The sequence below is a fragment of the Perissodus microlepis genome, chromosome 13 (genome assembly GCF_051167445.1).
Source record: "Perissodus microlepis isolate ML-2025 ecotype Zambia chromosome 13, ASM5116744v1, whole genome shotgun sequence".
Classification (NCBI taxonomy): domain Eukaryota; kingdom Metazoa; phylum Chordata; class Actinopteri; order Cichliformes; family Cichlidae; genus Perissodus; species Perissodus microlepis.
Window position 1 is genome coordinate 5635376 of NC_140473.1, and position 13078 is coordinate 5648453.

The following is a 13078-nucleotide window of genomic DNA, read 5'->3' on the forward strand; positions in this document are numbered from 1 at the left end:
GAGCATGTGTGTGAAATGGCTTGTGAACACTTTGGAGGCCTGTGTCAGTGCGTAGCGTTTTATCTGCAAACATGTCGCTTTTTGTTTGCGCACTTTAACGTGATTCATGCCTTTTTCATGTCACAGCAAATGCAATATTGAACACCGCTGTCCCTGCTGACCTGTTACAACACGGGCTTAACGCAGCACAAACCAATAGCAAGCAAAGAATAAACTTCACCCCCTTTTCTGTTCCCGTAAGTTTATCTTTCCATCTTTCTATTATTGGGCTGCAGCTTGTGCCAGACGACTTGGAATCTTTTGGGAGTATCTCTCATCTGTGTGTTGTTGTGCATTGTGTGAAAGTGGGGAACAGGAGATGAGATGCAGGGATTCCTAGTAGGAAAAAACAATAAATATACAACAACTTGTTTTGAGCTTGTGTCAAAACGGAGGTCGTGGGAGGTCATCAATCCGATCAACGCAGAACTTATTGTGAAAAATATGGCGCTATAGTTGAAGGAGAGTACACACGTGCCTACACAATCTGATACTTTCCAAACATGTCCGCACTTACACACCACATATGTGTGCATGTGTCCTGCGTGGTAAGAAAATAACATGCAAGTTATATTATACCGGGTGCTCAGTTTCAAACATTACACATGCATACACACATGTGCCCCCAGTGCATACAGGCCTCTGTGCGGCTGTGCTCGTGTCCAGCATGGACAGCACAGAGGAAATTCTTCCCTCCCAATTTCCCGGGACTGAACTGGGAGTGACCTGGTTGGCAGACGCACAGCCCCGATGGAAGGAATGTAACTCAACCCCCCCACCCCATCTCGCTCTCAGCCCCTCAACCCCCTCATCCATCCAGAGCAGTGTGGGCCCAGCTGTGTGAGGACAGACAGAGAAACATACAGTACTGTAGGGTGAGAAGAACAGCTTTTATACCCCCAGCTAGTTGAGAAATACTCCATCGTTTTTCCCCCATGTGAAACAACCACAGACCCGCAGTCATGTAAAAAAAATACAAACAAAAATAACAAAATGAAGCTAACAAAGACAAATAAAGAAACAAACAATCAATAATCGAGTGTGTAGTCTGTCGCAAAGAGGGTCAGGCACCGAGAACCGTCCTGTGACTGCTGTGGTTGGTAGCAGATAACCATTTTAGTTTGCATTGAAGATTGTAACATGTCTGCGAATATTTGCTAACCAGCAATAGTGTCATGAGTAGTGACATCACAGAAACAGAGAATGTTCACATTTACAGCTGAAACCAACACGTTTCAAAAGACAGAAAAGTTTTTACTCAACATTTTCCGTCTCCAGTTTGGATCGCACTTTTCTCAGTTTCACTACCACGAGTAGTTGCCAAATGTTTGCAGACCAGTCTGCAACTATATTCACTTATTCCATGCAAACTACAGGCAACTGCAGCAATCTGCTAACGACAAAGCAACTGCAAGGACGATTTCAGTGAAACACTGTATAGCTTTTTGCAACCTCCAGCAACCGCTAACCAGTGGTTGTCAGCAGTGTTGCCAACTTAGCGACTTTGAGTTTTCAGACCCCCTTAGCAACTGTTTTTCTAAAAAGCGACTAGCGACAAATCTGGTGACTTTTTCTGGTGTTAATGGAAGTTTATGACGACTTTTTGACGTGAAAGCACGGATGCTCTTACACTCAACAAGCAGCGGGTGCTGCCATGGGCACCTCGCCCATGTCAAAGCGCTCACAGGTGGCAGATAGTCCTCACGCAGCAGTCGTCCCCAGCTATGGCAAGCAGCTGCTGTCAGAGCAGATGTTCACACCTATGCGTCCAAACTACTTTCTCGCTTTTAACAATAATTGCTTAAAGAATTTAATTGGTACATTCTAAATGCATTTAGAGTGTTTTTTTCCTTTTTTACTTACGGCGTCTCCTCCGCAATGTTATCTTTCTCTCCTATAGCTAGGTTACAATCATGACCAATTATGCAAATTAAGCGATGATGTCATTTAGCGACTTTTAGGACAGCCAATAGCGATTTTTCCTTACTGAGGAGTTGGCAACATGGGTTGTCAGGGGGTCACCAGACAGTTTTTAGGTATGTACATTATGACTTCAAATTAAATCTTCGCACATCTGGACACAAAATGAATTCATTTCTGTTTTAGGTTTAAATGTCCTTCTACTATCACTTCTGCTGTAACTGTTTAGAGTTAGCTCGTTGTTTTGCAGGCCATCATGAGGTGTCCAGTACGATACATTTTCCATGGGAAAATGTATGAACACTACCTTTCATCCCACACAAATGCTCGCATGCAGCCATAAAGCTAACGAAATAAAGCTGATTTAATTCAATTTTCTTTTGAACATATATTTGGCCTTTCCTCTTGGCACTATCCAAAGGCCAAACTTTCCAGTCTTTATGCCTCCCAAGTAGAATCTAAGTCAATCCAGTCTTGTTTTCTCATCATTGCAGCCTCATCAGACACGTTCAGAACTCGCAGTCCTGTTCTCTGACAGCTTCTCAGTGTAAAATTTCTTCATATTCTATTTTATGCAGGCTGATTTACAGCTTGTTACACTTGGAAAGTGTATGTGGTTACTCAAGTAATTATTACTTGGCTGTTCCTAACCAGACATTTACAACCTGAACCATTTTGGGAATTAGCCTGTCTTTCTGACCACTGAGCCACTCTGCAGGGTGAAGTGGGAACCCATTGTGACTCAGCAGATGGTGTGGCACGCAGCACCACCCTCTTAGTGCTCAAGTGCTCGCAGCAGTACTGTATGTTCTCTAATGATCCTGAACTCATCCAGGATGTCACATTACCCTTCGCCTTGGGATTCTCATCTTTCCCAGCTTCAAATATAAAGCCAAATGAGCCAGATTTGTTCCGAGCCGGCCGTCCTGGCTGCTGCAGTGATGTCCCATTCAGAAAGTTATACAATACAGCTTTGACAAACGTACTCAAACATAATAAGAATGAAGCACTTTTAGGCTCTCTCCGTCTTCTTTTCTCTTTTCGCTCCGTCTGTCACGCTTCCATGGAAATGTCAGCTTTATTGTAGAGTGATTGAGATAATGGTGGCGTGTGGCAGCCTGCCCTGTGTGAGGTTTTCGAGGTTCAGCCGTTTGGCGGGGAGGGCCTGTAGATTTGCAGAGTTGTTGTCTGGATGCCTCCTGCTGCTCCAGACTCCCTAGGTGGTGTCCTCTTTCCTCCACGACAGCCTTTTATTGGCTCCACAGGCCTCTTGTGCTCAAAGGCGCTCTAGACCTCAAGCATGATACTCTGCCCCCACCCCTGCCACCTCTTTCTTGCCCTTATTCACCACTATGGGGGAGGAAATGGCCTGAAGGAGGACGTAGAGTGTCACGGTATAATTATCTTCTTTCTACAACACTCCCTCCACCTTGGTTTCCTCATAACACGTCTCATGGCTTCACTTTGCAACCTAAACAGGATTGGGCATCAGCACTCTCAGCTCTAAGCTATGGCAAAGATGTAGGGTAATGAAACCTACTTATATCGGATTATCGTGTGACAGATTGATGTGATATTATTACTTAGTTACTATTATAACAGAGCATTTGCTGTGTTAGCAACAGCTGCTATGCATGTTGTTCTTCCTTTACCCTGAAAAAAAGGTGTAGTAAACTTTCTGAAAGTGGGCAACCAACAACAGGTGCCAAAGGTACATATTTAAAGTAAAAAAATACGGTGGCCCTGAAAGCTCAGATGTAAATGCAATTGCTTCTGTCCTGGATGCTGTTTGCACTTTACCATCTCGGCCTTTTGTGTAAAAGCATCTACACAAGTACAGGCACGTGAAAAAAATCTTTGATCAAGTGTAAGCATCTCTATAAAAGTAGAAGCATTCAGGTGTTTATGCCACTTTTTTGTTTTTTTTTTTACTTTATTTTATTAACACAGTGACAGAATCTTCCCAAGGACTGAATGTCTAAGAAAATTCATGAAAAGGTCAGACGGTGCAGCGCTCAGAGAAACTGCAAAAAACCCTGAGCGTCAACTAACCACTCAACATGTTAATTTCCTTCAGCCAGACTAGAAAAAATGGTGGAGGGGCGATCATTTCCGCTCGTCTTGCAGCCACAGGACCTGGAAACCTTGTAGTCGGAGTCAACCATGAGCTTCTCTGTATAAAAAAGTATTCTAGAGTCACATGTGAGGCCATCGGTCCAGCTGCTACGGTTTGGCCAAAACTGGGTCATGCAACAGCACAATGATCCTGACCACACTAGCAAGCATACAGCAGATTGGCTGAAAAAGTGAAGAATCAAGATTTTGCAACAGCCCAGTTAAACTCCAGACCTCATCCCAGTTGAAATGCTGTGGCGAGTGACATCATGATGGCTACAACCATCTTTTGTATACAGTTCATGGCCACATCCTAGAGATCTTTTTAGTTATTCCAAAATATTGCTAATAGGATCATTTCTGACTTCTAAAGATCTCATTCCACAACAATTTCTCTTGTGCAACTTTGTTTCTAAATATTTTATTTGATGAGTTGTGCAACAACTTGCTTTTCAAAGCAGGGTGTGCGAGTGTAACCATGACGACAGAGGCTGGTCTACAAGAGCTGCTTGCAGCCTTTGTCATCAGAGAGAGGTTGCAAGCGGCCCTTATATATCTCCCAGATATATCGACACCACTGAGCTGACTGCACTGCTCACCATACACTCGAATGCCTTGCGTGCTTATCCTCATGTACACATGCATGTTTTCTAACTTAATGTATGTGTAGACTATCGTTTGTCTCACAGACTACGTGTGCCCTCTTAAGTGGGACCAGCGCTTGCTTGCACACTGTGTGACCTCTGGTCGAGTGTTGGATTTCTGCTGCTATTACAGTGCATATTGTAGTCTGGTCTGCAGGCTATTCTTAGCAGCACCATAAGTGAAAACATGAGGAGGAAAGCTAGAGGGCTTTTAAAGGCTGCGGATCAGATATGTGCTTTTTAACAAATCATCATCTGATGCACAGGAATCTGAGACAGGAATACTTTTACTGTCAAGGTCCATTTCCATTCGTTTTTAACTGAAGTGAACGCCAAAAATCAAAGGTAGACACACTGATAAATCAAAGCATTATGAATAATATACTGCTGCTCCTTCTAACTGAGACACCTACAGCTCTGTAGGTTCCCTGTCTTGATCCACAGCAGATTATTTATGATGTACAAGTTCCACTTTGCTGGGCCATAGTTTGTCTTGATTGATAGAAACCACTGGTCACTGGGAGCACCTCTCAGGCCTTACAGATACAGGAAAGCTCGGCTCTAAAAACGTGGCCACCGTCAAAGTCAGTAAGGTCTCCTACATCTAACAAGTTAACCAAAAGATCTGAGTGCTACGCTAGCCAGTTTTACAGCCTTTCCACTACTAGAAGCCAACCTCACAAACTATCGATATCATTCATATAAAACACAAGAAACAGAAAACACTGGCTGTAGAAATGGACAGTGTGAGCAGATTTGGCAATTCCACAAATAAAGAAAGAACACAGCAAAGTTATAATAATAATAAAAAAAAGGGAACACCCACCAAAGGCATTTATTTGACACACAGCGTCCCAGCTGACTGTGAATCATACCACTAATCTTTTGTACTACAGTTTTCACTCTGCCAGAGGAGAATCGTATAAAACTGAATGAGCTGGATGGCTTCCGGCATTTTGGACTCTAACTTTGACCACCCAATATGAGGTAAAGAAATTCTGACTAGCTCTGCTGCTGATGACTGTGACTATAAAAAGACCACCAAAGTTTAACTAGACATGACAGCTAGTCTGGAGTTAATTTTAGAGGACAAAAGTATTGCTGTTAAACAGTAACTACAGGTATGATGTGTCTTAAATATTCTGTTCTATCCATGATACTCTATAGCGCCTGTATGCTTGAATTTTTTGTGATAGCAAGATAAGCAACTAAATTCTTCTAACAAATATTTTTAGAAGCTCTTTGTATAGAAGGGAGGCTTTGAATTGCCTGTTAAAATATCAGTCAGACGGAGAGCAACATTAGAAATGCATTTATGACAACCTGAAGAACTCAAGTCTAATATTTAGCTGCGCTTGACTCTTTATTTGCTTAAATCTCCACCATGTTCACCAGAAATTAGCTTCCCGTTTGCTTGGTGATAGGACGTGAAGCGGAAAAATTGTGTAGAGCTAATGCTAAATGAGCAATGAAGAGGAGCTGGAGCTAAGGTGTTCACCTCCGGGCCGAAAAAATAAAGCCAAGTACCACAATCTGCATTTCCTCCAGTGACTGATTTTAGGCTGGCTTCAAAAGTGAGTTACTATAGAGTTCAGTGTTTGCATCCCACTTCACTGTTGGAAAAAACAAACATATCTACCGTCTCTATGGTAACATTCTGATAACTTCACCCTCACATCCGGCTACAAAAAAGATAGCTGCTGCCATATTCGGGGTTAAAGTGAGATTTGGCAGGTGAAACAAGTCACAGCATTGGGGAAAAATATAGCCTGTGAATATAGGGCAGAATAGTGACATCTGAGTTTGGCATTAAAAAGTTAAAACTGAAATTGTAAAAGGAAACATTGGCAATGAAAACTTTTGTTGTTTTGTTGATTTAAAAAAAACATTTAAGGAAGGTGCGCTAGAAGAATGATGCCTAGCTTAACTGAACAACTTTGGAAAGGATGTTTTGACTTCTGGTGAAACTCCTAAACCACACCTAAGGGGTTTCCTTTACCCTTTCATTTCCTTTAACCCTTGAAAGTGGACTGATTTAAAGAAGTTCACTTACAACTAGCTTTGTATTTGTACACATTTGACAGAGAGCTGCCAGAGCAGGAGGAAATATTAGTGAAGTCACATTAGCTAGCTAACTTCCTGTGATGCTCTTAGCACCTAAAAGTTAGAGGCCAGCTATACTGCTTCTCCACAGGGCTTCACAAAGGTGCTCATATAATTTTTTTTGTTGTTTTGTGGATTTAAAAAAACATTAAAAGAAGCTGCACTAGAATAATGATGCTATTAGCTGTCTAGCTTAACTGAACAATTTTGTAAAGGATGTTTTACTTCTGGTGAAACTCCTAAACCAAAACTTGCCAACCTTGAGACCTTGAGAAACAGCAGGGGTGTCCAAATTCAGAGGCTGCGTCCACCTGAGGACCCGGCCTTCGCAGTTTAAGTGGGCCGGGTCCTTCAAAAGCCGGCTAGACCAGAAATGAGCGACTGTGAAATTGGACGGTCTACCCTTCAGAATTACGTCACGAGCTCTCTCGGTGGAGTGAAACTCAGCCGTCTGCTCCTTGCTATCTAAAATATAACCGGATGCTGGCATAAATTCTCAACCATCTCACACTTCTGTTTAATCAGTTTTCTGTTTGACGTTTATTCAGCTGTGTAAAAATCCGGGAGGAACCCTCCCGAGGGATTAATAAAGTTTTATTTAATGTAATCTAATCTAATAACTCTAATATCAGCCACACTGAAAAAAGCCCCACAATAACATGTTTAAGTCATTTAAGTGACTTATATATCATGTTTAACCTGACTGGTGAAAGACTGCGGGGGTTTGAAAACGATGTGCCGGGAGTTTGCTGTTCTCCCCGGCTCAGATATTTGAAGTTTACACAGCTACATTCTCGCCTGAAAATATGTTAAAAGTTTATTTTGCAACCCAGAAAGAGTAATAAGAGCAATATTAAAACTAAGTAGTAGAAGCCATTGTTGGAAACTGGAATTGGCTGGGCCAATCTGGGATACGGTTTTTCAATTTTGTTGTCCGGGTGGAAAATTGGGAGAAATCTGGGAGAATGGTGACTCCGGGAGATTTTCGGCAGGGGCACTGAAATTTGGGATTCTCCCGGAAAAATCAGGAGGGTTGGCATGTATGCACCCTTTCATTTCCTTTAAATGGTAAATGGCGCCACCGGGCCCTCTGACCACCACCAGTAGGCAACGGGTGAAGTGTCTTGCCCAAGGACACAACGACCGAGACTGTCCAAGCCAGGACTCGAACCGGCAACCTTCCAATTACAAGGCAAATTCCCAACTCTTGAGCCACGATTAACCCTTGAAGGGGGCTAATTTAAAGAAGTTCATTTTAACTAGCTCTTTATTTGTATACACATTTGACAGAAGGCTGCCAGAGCAGGAGGGAATATTAGCAAAGTTGTGTTAGCAAGCTAGCTTTCCTGTGATACTCATAACACCTAGAAGTTAGAGACCAGCCATACTGCTTCTGCACAAGGCTTCACAAAGGTGCTCATACAAAAATTTTGTGGGTTTAGACATAAGTGGATTAAAAATGAGTAATCTTGGTTGATTTCTTGGCCCTAGATAGAATAAAACTCATGTAAAATTTCAATTGATTTCACTTGATGTAGCCTAAAATTAACCATGAACACCACAATCTGCCCTGTCCCAGTCAAACATGTGTAGTACTGTAAGCTTTACTATACTACTACAAACTAACCAGTTTGGCCAGTACTAAAATGTACTAAATTGCTTACTGCACTTTCATGCAACCTTTGAATGACAATGACAAAATTATAGGTCAGCTTGCTTTGCAAGAAGTTTCACAATACAAAAAAATGTAAGCACATCAACACACTTAAAATGTTCATTGTATCAAAATGTACTTGCTGAGCAGTCCTTGCCTTTGAAAATAAGCTCCTCTTTCTCTTCTGTCTTGTTTTTTTACACCTTTCTTCATCTGTCACTGTCACACATTAATGTTTTTTTCTCTCCTGTGTAACTGTACATTCAGCATGTAGACACGTAGCTTAGCAAACTGCACAGAAGCTGTTTGTTCTTGGCGATCACCTGCTGAGCCGTTTCAAAAGTTACATTTTAAATAACCTACCACTTCAAAGACTGCTCGCTACTTTTCAGTAGCATTAGCTAAATGCTAAAGCACCAGGACCAAAACTTTAATGACATCAGCAACGTGAATGCAGGGATGAGAAGAACAAAGGATGTGTTGAGGGTGTAAGCAGGACTGTGGGATGCCAGTATTTTGTTATTACTGAGCACGTATCTCCATGCCGTCAGTTGGGAGGACCGCCAGGCTGCAGCACACGAAAACTTGAGTCACTCAGTGGTGTTGCCTAATCCACCAATGCGATTTAATTGCTCATAAAATGAAGGTGTTAGATTGTTCCAGCCAACTTTAACCCTGGCCATAATGCTAAAACTTAGCATTCACTTTGCAAAACACTGGATGACTTAATGGTGCTTACATTAGGTCATACATCTTTTATGTACAATTTATTGTTTCATATTAATTTTCTGTACGTTAATAGCTACAAATTATCTTTAACATCACTGTAGTCATTTGACCCTTTGCTAATACAAAACTATAATAATCAATCATAATATATTGAAATGCAGTCCATTAATATACTGTATCTTCAGCCTCTCTTTCCTCTCACAGCCTTTTCTCCAGCAGTCACTAAATGAGTATAACTCACTGTTTGTGGAGCTTTCTCGTGGTGCCAGCAGCAGCAGCCACACCCAAACAGCTGGAAAGAGGACAGAAGCACACAGCTGGGAGGGAGAGAATATGAGAGGTGGGTGTGCACCCAACTTTACACTGTCAACACCACCAGACAGGCAGAGGGGCTTAGAAAACACACAGCGCAGGTTCAGTGGTTTAACTGCACTCCTAATTCCGACGAGTCGCAGTTTTAACTGCAAATTTGGGGGCACATTACGAGTAATTCAGAATAGAATAAAAAGCCTCAGTGTGTGTGTTTGTGTGTGCATGAACTGGAACAATGTGGTCATTTATGGGGTGAATACCGCAGTCTTTAACAAGGGCCCTTAACATATTAACCATGTGACTGTTAACATGTAGCCATGTGATAAAACTTTGCTTGCCAGGCTAAAATGAAGCTCCTAACCATAAATGACACATGATTGAGGCAAATGTCATTATGTTCCTGCAAAAGTGTTTCATAAAATCACATCAGGTCTGCGTGTAATTTGCAATGTAACGCTATCGGGAATTAAGTATGTGCGAACGAGCAAGAGCAGCCCTGACTTTTGCCCTTCAGAGTACGAGCTGGGCAACCTTTGCCCCATTGAGGCTGTGATGTCACCCTGAGCACAGAACAGGCCGTGCTGGAAAAGAAGGCCTGTAAAAAGAAGCGAGAAACACGGTCCAGAAGAATAATTATATGAGAGAGGGAGTGAATCAGGAAATAGCTTTTGGTTTGGGAAACTCAAGAGTTTGAGGGAGCGCTGCCATGTGCTAAATGAAAACAGGATTTGAAAAAAAGAGAGGAGCGCGAGAGAAGGCAAAAGGAGCCAAAATGTTTTTTTGTTTTTTCACCAAAGAGTGGCAGGGTAGCCAGTGGTCAGCAAAGAAAATATCCCTCCCTCATCCCTCGTGCTCCAGCATTTCTCTTCCATCAAACTCTGCTGCCGCCCTCCTTCTCCTCTTGTTTGCCTCCTCATTCTTTCGTAGCTGGCAGCCACTCGGCTCTTTCCTCTTTCCTCACACATTTTAATGGGTATCTTCCCAATCACGTTTTTATTGCAGGAAATTTCAGCCACACCACATTGCGTGAGCCGAAGGAGTGCTCCATTCTTAGCTCGGCACCGCCGAGTGCCAGGGTGTGCTGAGCGTGCCAGTGTGTATGCACGCATGTGTGTGAGTGGGGGGGAAGCGAACTGCAGTGATGTTAGTGTCAGTTTGATGCCAACATTACAGGCCTCCATGCCCCCCTCCTCTTTGTCTTGGCAACAAGTGTAAATTCAGGGAAAGGGGCGGAGGAAGCCATTGCAAAAAAACACCCCCCCCCCTCAAAAAAAGCAAAATGTCATTTCTGACTCAGTCGCTGTGGCATAACTTCACAGGAATTTTACTCAGAAAGCCCCTCGCCCCACCCAGAGCCACCGCCATCACCAAAACCCAACCTTTGTCTCAGTTTGTGAAAGCTTCAACTCCTCACCTCTCCCTCTCCTCACTTTACTTTCCCCCCCTGGCAACCACCTGGGTTTTTTCTCTCTGAAAAGAAAGCTGTGGTTTTGGGCCTACAGTTTAATTGAAATAATATTTGCTGTACTCCGCTGCCTCTCTAGCTCTAGTCTCCCTTAACAACGGGCATTATATTTTTAGCCTCTCAACAAAGTTCTGTCATTTCCTGTTGCAGGGCTCGCTTTGCTTTTGACCACAAGCAGACTCAAACAGACTGCTCTTCTTCCACCGTCACACTGCTCCTCGTACGCCTAGGCAAGGCGCTTCCCCAGTGAAGCATCTGTGTTTTCACTCAGCTTTTGAGACACTACATTTCATTCTAAAATCTTCCAGCCAACATAAGGAAAACAAGGGTTGCAAAACAAGTTCCCAACTTTTGTGTTTTCAGGACTTCTAACATCCAAAATCTGTTTCTGGTGTTTGAAGTAGTAACTTAACCTAAACCACAGAAATCTGTCTCAAGGTTTTGTATAGAGACAGATCATACAGGACGCTATTACGGACCATATGGCACAAAGACCTCACATGCAGTGCAAAGACGTCTCACAAGACAAAGTTTGGACAGCAGTCTACGCGCTATCACTCTAAAAATATACATTCAGCAAGAAGGCAGTGTGGCAGATGTTGAGGGGAAATGTAGGAGAAGTGCAGATCATCAGCGACTCAGTAGAATGCAGTGACCCTGGCATGTGTTGGTGTAGTAATATAAGTGGCCACATCTGTGCATGCATAGATTCCATATTTATCTGTCACGTATATGTTATGTGGGGATTTTCAGCTTCTTCCAGCTTGACAGAGGTTTGCAGTCTCTTGACGCAGGAGAGAGCATTACAGAAACAACGGAACCTGAATCTGAACATTTTCCTCACACTCAAAATTTGATCCCAGCCAGCTGCTGTTGTGAATTGGCACTATATTACCGTATTTTTCGCACTATAAGGCGCACTTAAAATCCTTTGATTTACTCAAAAATTGACAGTGCGCCTTATAAGTTGCCTTATGTATGAATTCTGGTTGTGCTTACTGACCTTGAACCGATTTTATGTGGTACACGGCGCTCAAAAATCTGTCAAAAAATGTTTTAGTATGACTTTGGCGAAGCTGCGAAGCTGCACCGCTTGATGGATTGTCGGAGCATTACGGCTACCGTAGTCAGGAGCTTCGCTTAGTCCAAACTCTGCTTCAGGTCCCAAAGTCAAACGAACATCGCGGCATCACTGAGAGTTAAAAACTGTCTAAATTCTTTCATCTTTAATAAAATGATAAGCGTTGCTGCTTAACCAGGTGTAACAGTTATGTTTAACATCCAGGAATCCACGGGGCAGCACGGTGGTACGGTGGTTGGCACTGTTGCCGCACAGCAAGAAGGTCCTGAGTTCAGGCCAGGGTCTTTCTGTGTGGAGTTTGCATGTTCTCCCTTTGTTCACGTGGGTTCTCCGGCTTCCTCCCACAGTCCAAAGACATGCAGTTAGTGGGGATAGGTTAATTGATTAATCTAAATTGCCCATAAGTGTGAATGTGAGTGCAAATGGTTGTCTGTGTCTCTGTGTGTTGGCCCTGCGACAGACTGGCGACCTGTCCAGGGTGTACCCTGCCTCTCGCCCTATGACAGCTAGGATAGGCTCCAGAACCCCTCGTGACCCTGGAAAGGATAAGCGGATGGATGGATGTGTCCAGGAATCCATGAAAACAGAATGTATTACATTTTACGGCGTTAGAAGTTAGCAGGAAGTTAGATCGCTAGCTTCCATCTAAACATAACATGCCATGTTCTGACTGAGAGATCTCTGAAAAATGAAAATGTACAGCTCTGCTATCACTTCCAACATAAATGAAGACAGAAAACTAAACAGCAGTGACGTTTGTAGGGTTACTGAAGTTGGACTAGCTGGTATATAATGATGTGCTACGTGATCGCTAGCGACACAGCTATGTTAGCATAACAAACAGTGAAGCTGGAGGATGAATGCTAACTTTTTTCCACTCAATAAAAGTTGACGTGAGGGATTCTGGTGGTTAGAGACAAATGCAATCGCATGGCAGGATGCTGTAAATGGATCAAACTTCAGTCGGGAGAACAACTGAGATAATCCATCCACAATACGAGGTTAGTCATTAATGT